This window comes from Corvus brachyrhynchos, unplaced genomic scaffold, assembly GCF_000691975.1.
Source record: "Corvus brachyrhynchos isolate BGI_N302 unplaced genomic scaffold, ASM69197v1 scaffold279, whole genome shotgun sequence".
Classification (NCBI taxonomy): domain Eukaryota; kingdom Metazoa; phylum Chordata; class Aves; order Passeriformes; family Corvidae; genus Corvus; species Corvus brachyrhynchos.
Genome location: NW_008246060.1, coordinates 9,033,687 through 9,049,473, shown reverse-complemented (window position 1 = coordinate 9,049,473; position 15,787 = coordinate 9,033,687). Strand labels below are relative to the sequence as shown.

General features: G+C 41.5%; 1 protein-coding gene across 1 annotated transcript in view; it reads left to right on the top strand.

Annotated features, from left to right (window-relative positions):
• The window catches only part of ZMIZ1 (zinc finger MIZ-type containing 1), a 294,975-nt gene that overhangs the window by 62,021 nt on the left and 217,167 nt on the right, over positions 1-15,787 (top strand). Inside the window, 1 exon segment of the mRNA XM_017746191.1 lies at positions 9,758-9,840. The gene's annotated coding sequence lies outside the window, so the exon portion shown is untranslated.

Here is a 15,787-nt window from a genome sequence, read left to right as displayed (position 1 = left end):
GGCCAGCCACATCCCCAAGTGTCTGGGCAAGATTTTCCATGGCTCACCTCTTACAGAGTAGTGGCTTTGCCACAGCAGTGCCTGTTTGGAGCTGGGGCTGCAGACAGTGGCTTCAATATGGGTTAAAAGCTTTTGGTGTGTTGGAGAGAAAGGGCTTTCAAGGACAGCAGAGAAATGAGTGGTTATTTGTGCAGATATAAGGAGTGAAGTCAGTGAGGCAGGACTGGGGTTTTGTTTAGGGTCTCTCCCTCCCTCTTTCAGTGTCACAGAAAATTAATTCTAGTCTTACAAATGCTATCAGTGGAAGATTTTAAGAACAGCCTGCAGTAAAACTTGGAAGATCTCGAGGCAAACTGCATCTTGCTTTGAAATGACTGTCTTTCCAGCTCAGATGTCCATGCAGAGCAGAATTGTATAATGCTCCCTCTCCAATGCTATGGATGACCTCAAGTTTTAGCATGGGCAGCCTGGCAGGGCTTGACATCAGGGAAGGCCCCTGCAGCCCTCCAGGGAACCAGAAAACCAGGATCCAGGGCTACCAGTTTGAAAGGACTTGCGTAATAGCTTGTGTGATAGACAGCAAGGAGCACTATCTGTTGAAACCAAATGACCTGAAGAGAAGATGGGGGGGAAACTGCTTCTAGCTATTAAATCCCAAGATACGACTCTTCCTCTGAGACATCTGTGCAATTATTCCTTTTGGAGCTTTTACTGCTATGACACAAATTTGCATTAAAGGCTTGGATGTCTAAAATTGTGTTTGCCCGCATCTTATTTGGGTCATAGTGTTGCAGCTTTCCTGCCCTTCACTTCCCTGCCATGACAGCACCACTCAGGCAGGTAAAGCAGGCAATAGCCCCCCTGCTGCACCCTGTGCAGACATGGGGTTGGATGTATGTGGTGTTTAGTATTACAGAAGAGGGTGGTTAGAGTACAGCAGTATTCAGTGAGCTGATGTGAAGGCACTCAAGAAAATGGACTTGGCAGAGGATAGATTTAAACTTCTATGAAATGCCTACCTTCACATTTAGAGAAATGGAATTTCACCCACAGGTCTTGGCATACCTGCTAGAGACAGGGGCTAAACTCAACAAAATAGATGTTTGTAATTGAGTTGACTGGCAGCAATATAGGATGTTAAATTACTTTTTATCCCCTTCCACATACATGAGCTTGTTTCCCTTAATATGGGTCTTCACATCACTTGAACCGCTTTCTGTTCAAAATGCCGTTCACTGCTGAGTTCCATTCTGATCTAACTAAAAGCAGGGAAATAGCCACCTCATCTCCATTCCCAGGAGTGGAACGTAAGGGTGGGAAAGGAAATCTGTATGTTGATCGAGTTTAAGAGGTTATTATGCAGAGATGGTAAAAAAAAAATCTGCTCCTAATTTTATGTTGCTGACCTTTTAACTTTCAGATTGGAGAATGTGGAAGAATGAAATGGTTTATATATGTTTCCGTTAGATACTTTAGTAGGAGCTACTGTAGTTCTGTGGTGTTGAAAATGCACTTAATTTTTAACTTCCTCTGTTTTAAGAAGGTTAAACTTGAGGGGTTTTCACTTTGATCTGCTAAGGTCAGAGACCTCTTTTATCGCTGTTATTTGAGGTAAGTGGGGAAAGGAATTTTTGGGGATTTCAGCTAAGCTCTGTAAAAGAGTTTTAGTAAATGTGGGATCCAGCTCAAAAATGCAGAAGTTGGGGTGTACCTTCTACAGGAAAACACCTGTTTAAGAAGTACTTTTTAGCTAAGAAAAAATCAAGAGTTTTTCCTTGTAAAACCTAGGCACAAAGCTCTAGAAGTGTGGTCTAAGTCTTTGTGGGTTTCTCTTTGTTTTTAAAGTTTTCTTAAAAACCAGCTTTCCTCACGTTGGTGCTCCGTTTTTGCACATATGTGTTACTGTATACACAACCCTGTTCCATACTGCATTAGGGAGGATTATTTTCAGACCAAAACAAAGCAAAACTTGTTTATTAACAGAAGATGTTCAGTGTAGTGAAATGAAGTGAAAAAGTTAAACCACTACATTTTTATTGATGGTGGTGTAAGTTTCCTTCACCACAGTATTTTTTCACTTTATGTAAGTTTCGGGTTCTGGCCCCCGGCAAAAATGATGCACACGTGTTGCATGTAGTTCTAAGCCCTTTGCTCTGCTACTGTCCTTAAGTAGTAATGCTGTAAAGATTTAGAAATTATTCTACTGCCAAATATAAGACATTTGTTACTCCCAGAGATGATGGCTTAATTTTTAGTATTCCTTGGTGGCTTATATCTTGACATTTCTTATGACCTACAATTAAAATGACTTTAGCAAAGTCTCAACTTATATCCAGATTTCTGAGTGTGGTTGAGTGTCTCCAGGGAGAGCCTTGAACTGCTCACTAAATCAATTTGTTCTTTTCTCAAAACAGGTTAAATATGTTTTAGCACTTTTTATTAAAAAATAAATAACCCTAGATGACATAACTGCGACATGTAAAATTAAAAAACATGCTCTGCGCATTTTGAAGGGTAGTAATTTTGATGCCAATGCTGTGCTGATAGTATTCCACCAGAGAGAGCAAAGAATGGTTAAAAACAAGCATGTCTAATCCTGTCTCACTGTTCTGCTAGTCTCGTTTGAGAATTAAGTTGATGGCACTCTACTTGGGTGGGTGCTAACTGCTAGATGTGGCAATAAGCTTCTTTAGCAGAGCCTGAGACTCTACTTTCACTGCCTTGTCTCCCTGGAGTTAGTTTTTTTTTTTTTTTTATTTGTCTTACTCATGCCTACTGCTTTCTTTTCAGGTCAGTCTTCTCCTTATACCTTTAGCAAGATAGGCTGCAGAACTTGCTTGTGACTCACCTGTTCCCTTAGCTGATCCTGCAAGTACAATTTGAGTAGACTCCTCATGTTTACAGTTTATTTTGTATCCAACACACAGGAGGAGCAGAGGGAAATCAGTAGCTGCTGGTGCTCTGCAAATCTGCAGAGGCTGTAACAGGCAGCTGTATGCAGGGAGAGTCAGATGCACTGGCTATGCCAGAAGCAGCTTTTTTTCCCTCCAGCCACTTCCATGGTTGTGCTTGAGTGGATTATTGTTTAAGGCTCTGTAAGTACAATAGGACTCAAGGAAAAGGAAAGGGGGAAATTTTTTCTAAAATAGAACAAAACAAACTAAAAAAGTTTCTACGGAAATAGATGGCAAATGGTCTCTAATAATGGGATTTTACAAGAGATGTCCAATCTCCAGAACAATGGTTCAGTTTAAGCCAAGATTAATAGTGCTTGTTATCCTACGCCTGTGAGTTGGCAACTCAGTCCTCTGCTACAAACAGATGCAGTTTAATGTTCTGCCGCCTGCTGCGGCCTGGGGAGGAGCCGCCACTGCGATGCTCACTTGTGAAATGGTACCGAATTGCAAACCTTGGTTGGTTTGGGTCCATCAGCCCCAGGCTGACTGACTGTAGCTGGCTGGGCGCTGCTGGGCTGGAGGAGGAGCTGTCTGGACTGCCTTGCACAGGGCAGCCACACCAAATCTTTCTTATTTCAGCTCGGGCCAAAGCCACCTCCATCAGATTATGGTTTCACAAAGATGTGCTGAAATGCCTGTCCTCCCAGTCCTCTCTTCCTGTTCCTGCTTAAACCCCTGATCTATTCTCCTGATTCATGTGCGGCCCCTTAAATCTGGGGTGTGGGGCTGGGAGGGAGGTGGGGTGCAGCACTGCCCCAGGGACTTCAGGGTTTCCGGGGCTGTGACAAGAGAGCAGAGACATGGACTTACAGCAATCTTGGCCTACTCATGCCCATGTTTTTAGGTACACTGGACCCATCTTAAATGCAGGCTGAAAAAGAGAATAAGATTGGAAAAGAGGTTCTTTCAGTAACTAGATTTTTGTGGAACAACTTGAGAAGTAAAGGATTTTGTTATTGTGAACTGGAGATTGTGATACTGCAAACTGCTGCTGTTAAGCTTTAAATATGTAGGGTACGACAACAACCTGGACCTTTCCCTTCCATCTTAAAATTAGAAAAATTGCAAATTCATGACTTTCTACAACTGAGAAAATGTGTACTTCAAGTTATGTTTCATTTTTTTGAGATAATGTGAAATACAAGTTTGAGATGGCTTTCATTTCTGTTTATGCATAGAAAAAACTAAAGGTAGTTTTTTGGTTTTTTTAAATTGGGAAAACTAATTGAGAAGATGGTGACTAAATAAAGAAAACTTTTGCTTCTACACCCTGGTGAGAAAGAAGATGGGAAAAAACACAAGCAAAATTTACATACTTACTACTGTGATTCTTTCTTACTTTGCTGTACCTTTTTAGCATTCTGCCTAACAGGGTGAGCTTGAGAAATCTCCCAGGACTAATTGTAGTAATGATGTGATACAGGAGCCACCAGTTTGAGCAAGTGTCTGAGTGGCTGCTCTGTTCAATGCAGCAGCCTCCTGTGAGAACCTGCTTCTATTTTGGGAACATGTCAGGAGGAAATGGGGTAGCGCAGGAGTGCTGGCCCAGGGTTCTCCTGGGACTCTGTGGGGCATGGGGAGGGGAGCCCTGCTGGGATGAAGGCAGGAGGCTGACTCCAGGGCTTGCCTGTGGGGCAGGGAGGAGGATGTGTTAGGTGCTGCCAGGTGAGGCACATGGCAAGTTCCAGTGCAGCGTGGCCACTTTCTGTGGCTTTCTGCTGCTTGTGTTTGGAAGGAGTGTGCATCCTGTCTGTTCCATCAGATAAATCTCTGTATTTTACAGCCATGTGGCTGCTGCATTTTGGTGTGATGTGTTTGTGTGGTTTTTTGTTTTTGTTTTAGTAGGGATTATTGAGGGCCAAGTCTAGGTGGAGGCAAAGTTGATAGTTGTTGGAAGCTGCAGTCCTGCTTCCCTCTGCACAGATCTTTCCAGCTTTACTTTCATCCTGCATTCTGTCTCTGCCCAGGAAGGAACACACCAACTTGCACTGACATTAGTCTCTCTCTGTCTCTCTGTTTTTCCTCTCCAAAACCCTCACCTATTTTGCATTGCTTACTTTAACAACATTTTTTTGCTTTTCTCTTATTAAACTAGCCAGCTGTTTGTCAATGAGGATGGCATCTGATGCTTGTCAGACATACACTCACTGTTGCTTCTGAGTTGCTTTAAAATTTCAAGAAAGCCTAAGTTTCTAAAGAGTCCTGATAGAGGGCTACGATACCTAATAAGGACTGCATATAATAGTTAAACTCTCTGTAGAAGTTTGTTAATGTTTTCGCATAGCTGACCAGTAAGCTTATTTAGGAAGAGCAGCACTTCGTGTTCTTCACTTATGACCCAGTTACAGCTGTGGATAAATGAGAAGTTGGGATTGCTGACATGCTGTGGTTTTATAGGAATTTTGAGTTTGAACATGTTCTGCAGTTCAAGGAGAATAATGCTGGAACTTTGAAATAATTTGTGAAAGTAGGAAAATACCCTAAAATGCACCTGCCTTATGCATTTCAATAGTAAGATTGTACAATATACATTAACTGTCTATCTTACCAGTATTTTTGTTTTTCAAGAATTTCTGTTTGGGTGTTTTCTGTTTGCTATCTCTACATTTTTGTTTGTGTATGTAGAATCCAAGTGGTATTTTGTGTATGGAAACTGAAGGATTTACTCTTGGTTACCTTTAGAAATTGATTTATTTACAGTTATTTAAGTCCAGCATAGGCTGAATGCTGAGGTGTAGACAGTGAGATACCCTGGTGTCCCTCTTGCTTTCCTCAGAGGGTAAGGCTGAGGACAAGAAGCAGGATTCCAGGACTATCTGTGATAGTCCAGAGAGATCTGTAATAAACTTGTCTCTAAAATCTGGCAACCACCAGGTAAGACCAGGATGTGATGAGAAAGCAAGGAAACTTCTTTGTGCTTGACCCAAGTCCATTGTAGTGATACAGCTGAGATTAGGAGGTTTAAACATGAACTCTTTGTTACTTCCCTGTTGGATTTCCTCCAGTTCCCCCTTGCAGTATTTTTATATGCTTTAATTTTAAGACTTGTAATGCACAGTTTGCTCTGGGTGTTTCCTTTATATATATATATACACACACACACACACACATACCTTTTCCATTAATTTTGGCAAAATCACTAAGAAACGGCACCATGTTAAAAGAAAAAATGTTGAAACTGTGTAGTATATTGGGCCAAAATTGGTGGGTTTGGTAGCAGGGGCTGCAGGGGTGGGGGGCATCACCTGGGCTGCCCTTCAGCAGTGCCCCCGAGGGATCGTGTCTGCCCCAGAGTGCAGTGAGGGTCACCCTTGAGAGCTGTGGCCAGCCGAGGCCAAAGCGAGGGCATCCTTGGGGGAGACCGGGACCTGGGGAGGAGGAGTCCAGCCTTGCCCAGGGGAAATGGAGCGAAGGAGCAGCCTAAGGACAAATGAGAAGTGAGGAGGAGCAGACAGAGAAGGCTTAGCACACACACCCCGCGGCCGCCTGTGCTGCCTCTCGCCTCACCACAAGCATGGGCTGGGCTGAGGGTAAGGCATGGCACAAACCAGGCAAGTTAGGCTGGGATAGGTGGGGGGAGAAAAGGTGGTTGAGTGAAGTTGACCCTTGGGAAGGTGCAGGAAGAGACTTCCCCGCAGTAGTTGCTGAACTGCTTAGTCTCCTTTGTTTTTCCTCCTCAATTTCTGAAACAGTAATTAACAGTGTGTTAATTGGCAATAAATTAAGTGAAATTATGTGAAATTCCCAGAGTTGAGGTTCTTTTGCCCGTGATGTACAGACAACAGATCTGGGGGATTCTTGTATTGCTTCTCCTGTTTTTAAAATCTTTGGGGTTTATTTTTATGCCTTTAGTTTTGAACTTTGGAAGCCTAGAGATAAATATATCCCTTAAAAAAACAAAACAAAACAAACAAACAAAAAAAAAAACAACACCAAAAAAACAAGCAAGGATCTGAAAGCTGAAATTTTTATGTGATGATGAGACTTTGCAGAGCTGGCTTTAGGAAAAGTTCCTAGTGCTGCAGGGGAGACGATAAAATCGCTGGAGTTGGCAGCCCTGCTGCGTAGCCTCTCCTTCCTCCCCCCTCAGCTCCTGCAGCCTTCCTGGCCGGTCCTGGTCGACTCCTTCACAGTGTTGATTTTTATGGTGTGATCTACTCGGAGCAAGAGTTTTGCCCGTGGTGCACTCGTAATGTACCACATACACGTTACTGTAGGAGTAGCCTAACACAGAGTGTCCGGCATTGCGAGCATCGAGCGGTTCGTAGCCAAAAGCGCTTTAGGCCAAAAAAACCGTGCGTTTTTGTGCTCCCTCTGCTGGATCTGGAAGAGCAGGAAGCCCTCCCGGCTGGACTGGAGCGCTGCTGTTCCCCTCCTTCCCCCATTCCCACCCCACAGCTCCCTGAGCGGGCAGCGGTGGGTGTTTGCAGAAAGGACTTGGTGCTTCCCAGAGTCCGCTCGAGCCGCCGCACAGCGGGGCCGTGAGCCAGGTGGGAATGTGGAAGAGGCAGGGAATTGTGCGGCATCAAGTTATTGTGCCACAGTAAGGCTTAGAGCACACCTGGAAAGGGTGGCTGTGGCAAGCCAGGTGGAAGGGCTTTCCAGCTGACACTTATTCTTATCATCTATTCTCATTTTCAGGTGTAGCCTGCTACCCCTGAACTTTGCCAGTGAGACTGTTTTGGGGATCTTTCTAGAAACAGGATGAGAGAAGGGATCAGGCTTTACGAAGCTAATTTTATTTTTGGAAGCTGATTGCAGTTCCCAGCAGGACCCTTTGAAGTGTGCTGGCAGAGCTGGGGCTGGTGTGGGGGCACAGAACAGGCTGGAGTGGTGGGGGGGACATTGTACAACCCCTGAACAGGTTGTGCAGGGAAACCAGGGAGCAGATGCTGGTGGGGATGCCAGTGTCCTTAGAATCAGCTTGGACCTGGTTTGTAAGAGGGGTGGGTGGTCGGTAATGTGAATTCACAGAAATGTTAGTGGATTACCCTTTTATTTTAAGATGTGCTTTATAAAACAAAGTAGGAATTGTGGTGCCAGTTTTACATATGGGCAGAATAAAGCACAGAGGAGGGGGGCAAAGCTTTGGGTTAGTGTGCTGCAGCAGAGCAGTTAAAGCTGGTTTAAACAGCCTCTGTTCCTATCCTCTGCCATGATGGCTGATCACTCCCATCCTGTGCCCACTCCCTGTGTTATGTTGGCACAGCTGTTTATGAGACAACATGCTGAAGGAAATTAGTTCCCCCATTCCAGCTAACCACACAGCCGCACAAATGCAGTGTTGGAAGCAAAAGTCCAGGAGAGAGGAGTGAGAGGTAAAGTTCAAGTGTCCAAGTAAATGCTATAGCCTCATCTGACAGAAGTCCAATCCAGTTACACCTAGAATGGTACCCAGATCTTGGGGCAGGCAGAACAAAAATTTTTCCTTTGGAGAAACAAACTGAAATAACTAATTGCAACTTCATTAAAGTCTACATTAGCTGAGAAAGTCATGGTAACACATACTAAGTTTGAATCAATTAACATGTTTTTCCTGCCTTGAATAAGCAGAAGAAAAGCACTGGGGAAAACTTCTGGACGAGAATAAATACGTTGTGGGTGAGAACATTCACAATTCAATGAGGCCTTAAAAGCCAGTCATTCACCCATATTGCTTGTCAATGTGTGACTTCTCTAAAATTGCCTTTTGTGAGACAAGAAGACCAGCAGCGTTCCTGCATGAAGCAGACAGTCCCTTGGTGACACTGGATGTGTTGGGGTGGGATGACTGTTTCTGACAAGGTTTTCAGTCATGTTTTTATTCTTTGTGAATTATCAGTGAAAAGGGTAGATATGGCTGCAGCACAAACATTGAATGCAACTTGCAAGTTTTTTGTTAACTTGAGGCTTTTCTTCTGCATTTTTAAGTCACCTGTGACTTTTGCATCATTTGAGTTGTTATGAAAGTGTCTGCTCCAACAGCTGGTCCTTGGGGAGGAACCTGGACTGGTTGCAAATTGTGTGGGGTTTGCTCTGTTGGGTTTTTATTCCGGTAGTATGTGCTTTTTCATGTTTAATAGAAAATTCTTTTGCATGGAAGTTACTTGGATGTTAGTCAAAAGAGAGGCAAAATGTAGTCACTGTGTCACTTTTCTCAATATTTGCTGAGTTTTGGAGCCTGGTAGCATAATGCTGTAAGGATGCCGTGTCTGCCTGCTGAAACAGCATGTAACAAAATACTGACTGCCCGTAAACATTCCCCCATCTCCCTTTGCAATCTTTCTTTTTAATTAAAAAAACATTTCCTAGAAGTTGCAGTGCTGTGCCAGTGTAATCCATAAACTTGTTTTGTTTTGCTACAGAGAGGATGGTGGTTCTGAGGTATTCTGGTGTATTTTCTTAAGCAGTGTTTGGGGGTTGGTTTATCTTTTTTAATGGTACTTAGCTCACAACAGTCAGTGAGTACCCTTTATAAAGAGAATAAAAGACATCACCATGACCTTTAACTGAAAAAAATTACCATTTGGCTCAGGAAATTTTGATGTAAACCTCAGCAGAATTCTCATTATCTTTTCCTCATTTCATTGTTACAGGCATGAAAACCTGTAATACTTAAACCGCTGAGTGAGTCTCAAAAGCTTGGGGGTGGCAAGAGCTGGGCTGGAACCCCAACCCAGCCTCAGATCTGGCCTTTCTGGCTTGGTCATTGGACTCCTAAGTACTTTTAGTTCATTTCAGGTCTTTTCACTGAGCTGATTCAGATGCTGCTGTATTATGCAGGAGAATGGAGGCATGATATGTCTGTATTTTTATTGCAGGAAAATGGATCTTGATATGTGAGGGTGTTGAGGAAACAGTCCCCAGCTACTGAGAGGAAGAAAGGCCGGTGGGAAATATTCAGGTAGGAAAGCTGTGTGTATCATCAAGCTGTAAAAACACTTGTGGGCCTTCATTCTTTTTCCAGACACTGTGTTGTGTTTGATGCTTGAATGGCTGATCTGGTCACTATCATAGTTTATTTGTTGTTTTAAGAAGCAGCCCTGTTTGGTCAATTGATTGCAACAACAAAACCCCACAAGCAAAGCCCTCAGCATAAACATTCCTCGGGCTATCCCTGGTACGGTATTGATCCTGATACAGAATACAAACAAATTACTCTTTGCGTGAGCCATCCGAGCTATAAAACAGAGCAATAATATGTTCTACTTGCTGCCAATAAATGTGCATTTATAATAAACTAAGCAGAAATCCCTGAGTAGAAGAGAACAGTAGTTTCAATAACATGTTCAATATCTTATGTCCAGCTGTTGTACAGAATTTTTAAAAAAGCACAGAGTGGGCACTCCAGGGTTTCTGCTTCCTCCCTCACTTAAGGAAAAAAAAAAAATCTTTGCAGACCTTTTCTGTTGCTGCTTTTTCTTTGCTTTTCGGCTTCTTTTAGATATTTTTAAGTACTTTGTAAACCATAGGTAAGCTCATCTCTGCCGTATTCAGTGTAGTTCATTGCTTCTCAAGAATTTGGCCTACATCATAATTTTCTTGTAGACCAGCTGCCTCTGCTTAAACTGCTATGTGGGTCATCTCCATTTTTGCTCCTTGTCATATCCCAGTGGCATTTCCATATATTGGGAAATAGCACTAAAGACACATTCATATATCTGTAGTTTTGAATGCACCTGAAATTAGGGGGGGAGTTGGTACCCTGTGACCATCACTGTGGGTGATGCACTGGGTTATGCACTGGGGATGCATAACTGAACCCATTTCCAAAAAGAAAAAATGTTACTGATCATCAAAACATAGTTTTTTGGGGGTTTTTTAAATCTGCTTTACCATGCTCATATAATCCTCCTCATCCATATTTTCAGTGCTGCACTTTGATGAGTTACAGACAGTTGACCTCAAGGCATTTCTTGATGAGCATTTCTGTCTGCTCTCAGCCTTGAAAAACTCAACCTTTTCAAGAGCTGTATGGGAGAAAAATGTGTAAGGCTAATATTTATAGGCTGAAAGAGAAGAGAGAGGAAAGAGTAAAGTGTAAAACTTGCTTCCAGCAGAAATGCCATCCCTCTTTTACCTCTGATAATTAGAAGCATTTCTGACATGGTTACAAAGCAAGTTAGTGGTGAGTGCCTGCCATTTGCTGTGCATTTCTACTGCAGAACTGTTTTCCTTCCCGATGCTTTCTTCTATGTTGTTTTCAGAGAACCACAGATTTCACCTGATACTCACCTGTTACATTATGATTCATCAATACTCCTGCATTTGAGTTACTTCCAAGTATGTACATATGATTGTTTGTAAAAATGCAGGGTTGTGATTCAGGTTCAGATTTTGGGTATTTTTTTTTCATAATGTTTACCAAAGCTCATTTGCATAAATCTTTTCATTAATACTGGTAGCTGAAATAATCCTGAGAGAAGGAGGAGAGGTTTTAAGTGCCATAATTTTTGTCAGGAAAAGATCATGGCTATATTAAGAAATGCAGCAGTACTGATTTTAACTCTGATAGAAGATTTAGAGAGCATTACAAGTAGTTTTTAGAGGTGCCTTAAATGGTGTACTGTATTTAATGGTCCCTGAATATAGGTCTAAGATGCTGGTCTTAGATAATAAAAAATACTATGTGCAGACATAGAAATACAGCAAATAAATAACAAAAGGAAACACGAAACCAAACCCCACCACATTAAGAAACACTCTGTTTTTAGAACTGTGCTCTTGAAAATTTCCTGGAGATTTCCCTAGACTTGGATCTTCATTTTCAAAAATAAAATGAAATTCACTTTTCTGTACCATAAGGAAACTTGGGAAAGAATTTCCTTGCTGTGCCTTGGGGTCATGTGGCCTCACTGCTGTAGAGCTGGAATGTTTGCCATGGTATTTCCGGAGGCTTCATAAACACACAGAAAAAACAGTGGGGATTAGGAGGATTTTAAAAAAATTGCTCTATTTTTCTCCCCCAACCCTTCTTCTTTTTTCTGGCAGCCTAAATTCATTACACTTTAAATGTAGGGTTCTTTTAGGAATTCAGAAGAGTTTTTATTTGATTCGTCCAGTGAATTTTAAGAACTAAGTTAAAATATTTAATAATTTTTAATTGCTGAATTTGTCTAGAATTATTTCTTACTAGGTGTAATACCTGGCAACCTGCATATTTAGCCTAACTCTTATTTAGACGGTCTTAATGGTTTACTTTTGGCATGTGTCACTGTGAGTGACATTCAGTAATCTGACTTGATAGCTGTCATCTTGCAAGGTAGAGTAATGCAAACAAAAGATGAGCACTCAGACAAGGTTACAGTGAAGAGCCGTTTCCTAAGTCCTGCTGCGGTGGCGTAGAATCCCCAAGTTAAATCAGAAAAGCACAGAAATTAGTTCTGGCTCCTGGGATATGAGGGATAGGATTATGCAAACCTCTTCCTTCTGACTGTAGGAATAGTATGTGCTCCTTTTCAGACTTCACAAACACCAGCTAAACTGGGATTATGAGGACCTCTGTGTGTCTGTAATGCCATGGATATGTTATGTCTGGCAAGGTGGGCTGAAGGGACCCTGCAGTCGCTCTTACACCCTGGGCTGACAGAGCTGCATCTTCTCCTTCTCCCTTCCCCTTCCAGCCAAGCTGCCTGTTGAACAAGGGCAGAGAACTGATCTGTTTTAAAAATAACCTGGCAAAAATGAGGAGGGAGGGGGAGGATGAATGGACTATTTTTAGCTTAACCAAGTCCATTCTCTACACAGCATCATGAAGCTGTCCTGACACTACCAGGAGGGGTGGGGAGAAGGCAGTGCAACAGGAGCTGGTAAGCAGCAGCCTGAGATAAGAACTGCTTGTTCCAGATTGCCCTTGTGAAAAATCCCCCAGCAATGAGCCTGTGTATTCCATGAGGCTGCTCAGGACATGGTCAGTGGGTGGTGTATAACCATATCAAGACAGGCTTGTTGCTGAATCAGACTATTTATTGCATCAGAAGTTACAAAAAGGCAGCATAGTTTGAGCTTCTCTTTTAAGTATGAAACAGAAGAGTTGCTTTTTTTCCCAACTTCAGGCCCCAAACTGGCACTCTGGGGAGGAGAATGGGTAGATCTGGAATTGAGCAAGGGCTTGGATTCTGCACATTGGTAGGGCTTTTTCACTCCTTTCTCCTGTCCCCTACTGAACTTTCTGAATTCTCTCTTGAAGAGTGACTAATTATTGAATTATATTCTCCTAGTTTGGAAATGTATGAAGTGTAGAATCATTTAGTTTAATAGAGTACGTCTTATGTTTTGTTTCGATAAATTTTGTGATGTCTGATTGCCACAGATTGTCACGTTGTCTGACTCCTACTCTTCTGGTCTCTAGCTAGAGCAGTTGATTGAGAAGGGAATGGGATGAAGCTAAGAAGTTGTTCTGAAACTCTTGGACTGTAACATGTAGGGATTTTTTTGAAAAACATAGTTTCAGAGATTGTTTTGAATATAAATGTTCTGCTATTTAAAAGTCATCTTTTGTAAAAGTATGCCATGACTCCAAAGGCAAACTGTGTTTTAATTTGAGCTTATCTGCTTGTATACGTGGGGCTTTTTCCAGGTGGACGCACAGAAATATGTGCAGCTGAGTAAAAGGACTTCGTGCTTGAGTTGTCTTCAGTGTTGTACTTTTAATTAAATGCTGTAGCACCCCCCCCAAGTTTCAGGTGAAAAATTCCACCTATTTAGGTAGCAAAAACAGTGTACAAGAGCTTTCTTTTTTTTTGGACATGTTCCAAAGTTTTGTGTCATTCCTTAGGATATTTCACTGGTTTGTCACTTTGTGCCTTTATGAGACAGTGCAAAGATTTTTTTATAATTTTGTGATGATACTATGTGTATCTGAATAGTACTTGTCATGACGTTTGGCTTTGCTCCTTCCCATCTAAGGATTCCCAAGCCTTCCCAAGGAAACTTTTGTTTAGGCAGGGCAACAGGAGTCATGGTTGAAACTTGTTCTCAAAAGCTCTGTGTTCCTAATGGGCTTTGACAGTGGTTGGGAAAGATGTCACTTCAGCATAGTGAAAAGCAACCAAAGTAAATTATATTTTTAATGAAGGATTTTCTATCTGCCTGAATAAATACTGGCAGGACAGTGTAAGTTAAAAATAGAAGAACCTTCTGCAGACACATTGCAATCTACCCTGGTTTTACTTTGTCTAAACAAAAAGCAATATACACATAGTGAGTGTAGACAGGTCTTTTAGTCTGAGGTTCTTCCTTTGGCAGATGGCTTCTGATTCTTTTCTTTTTCTTTTTTTTTTAAGTAAGTATTGCTTTGAAGGGAGACCAAATAAAATCAGTATTCAAGGATTCTGTTTATCATGTCACTGCATGGGAGATTGCTGTATCCTGTACTAGACCTACTTTATGGTGATATGTACAAGATTCTTATGGCCTTATAAAGGATGCTAACTTGCATTCCTCTCTGCAAAGAAGTATTTCCAAAAGAAATAATATGCAGATTGAATATTTATTTTTGTTCAATACAAAAGTATTCAGAGCTAACTGGCAAATATTTTGCTTCTCTACCCTCCCTTTTTCCCTTAATCATGTTTATCTCCTCAGTGTTTTCTTCTGACTATTGGAAATGCGTTTTTATAGAGTATTTTAGATCAGCAGATTTATAAGCCAAGAATTTTTGTCTTTTCACTGAAGGCATGTGTAAGTAAAGGGACTGAATGATTATTGGCCTTTTATATCTTGCATATATGTATACTGTATATTTTAGATATATTAGATGTATGTGTAAATTGAGATCCTGTTTCAGAACAGTTGTCACTGTCTGAACAATGGTTGATGACTATATGTGTCTTTTTAAATGACTGAAAAATCTAAATAAGGTTAAATTAACCTGCAATAATCTTACTGTGGTGTATTTTTAAATGTTTCATACTGAATAGCATTTAACTACATTTCTCTATTTCACCTTCTTGAAGTTAGTAAGTTCAAGGTATAACTGGTTTTCCACACATTTTATTAGGCCTTGATATTTCTGACAGCATAGCTTTCTTTTTCAGGCCTTCCAGTGGAAAAAGAGAGAGAAAATTATTTTCTTCTCAAGACAAAAGAACAGCGCAAGTGTAATCTCAGCTCTCAGGTTTTCTTTTGTCTCTGTCTCTTAACCTGGTGTGATTAATTGGGTTTGATTTGGTCATGTTTTTAGAAGTTTATGAAAGGATAGGGGAAAGGGAAGAAAAGTACTCCTTTGAAGCACGTATCAGTGATTCAAATGCTGCCTTGAATCATAAAGATATACATGACTGAAATCTGTGTTACCAGAGTGTGAGAAATTCTGTGTGAAATGCCAGCAGGTTTATAGCCCAAACTGATGATCAGGCAAGGGACAGGGACAAAATATATAAACTGCTTGTACTCTGCTGAGAATGTGTAGTCTACACCACAGATCAAACTAAGGCCTTTCAAAGAAAATACTTTCAGCTAGCAAATCATGGAAAACCTCTATATACACAATGTAATCTAAAAATCTCAGAAGTCAAAATAAACCTAGTTAATCTGCAGAATCTGCATGTGTGGAGGAGTGTGTCTGCCACACCTTGTGGGGTCCCTTCTCTCTCTTGCTTATACCTGTCCCATACATCAGAAAGCTCAAACTGAAAGCTAAAAATACTCCTTTACTGTAGAGTGGGAGGAAAAGAGAACAGGTATGAACACCACCTTCCAAAGATACTAAGTGTTTGCTACAGGAACAGTCTGTTGACAGAGAATGCAACAAAATAGTTATGTGTTGAATAAGGTGTTTTCTTTGTTGACTTTGATTGGGGCACTTCAGTGGAATTTCCTCTTGCCCATGTGTGCTCTTACTGGGTGGG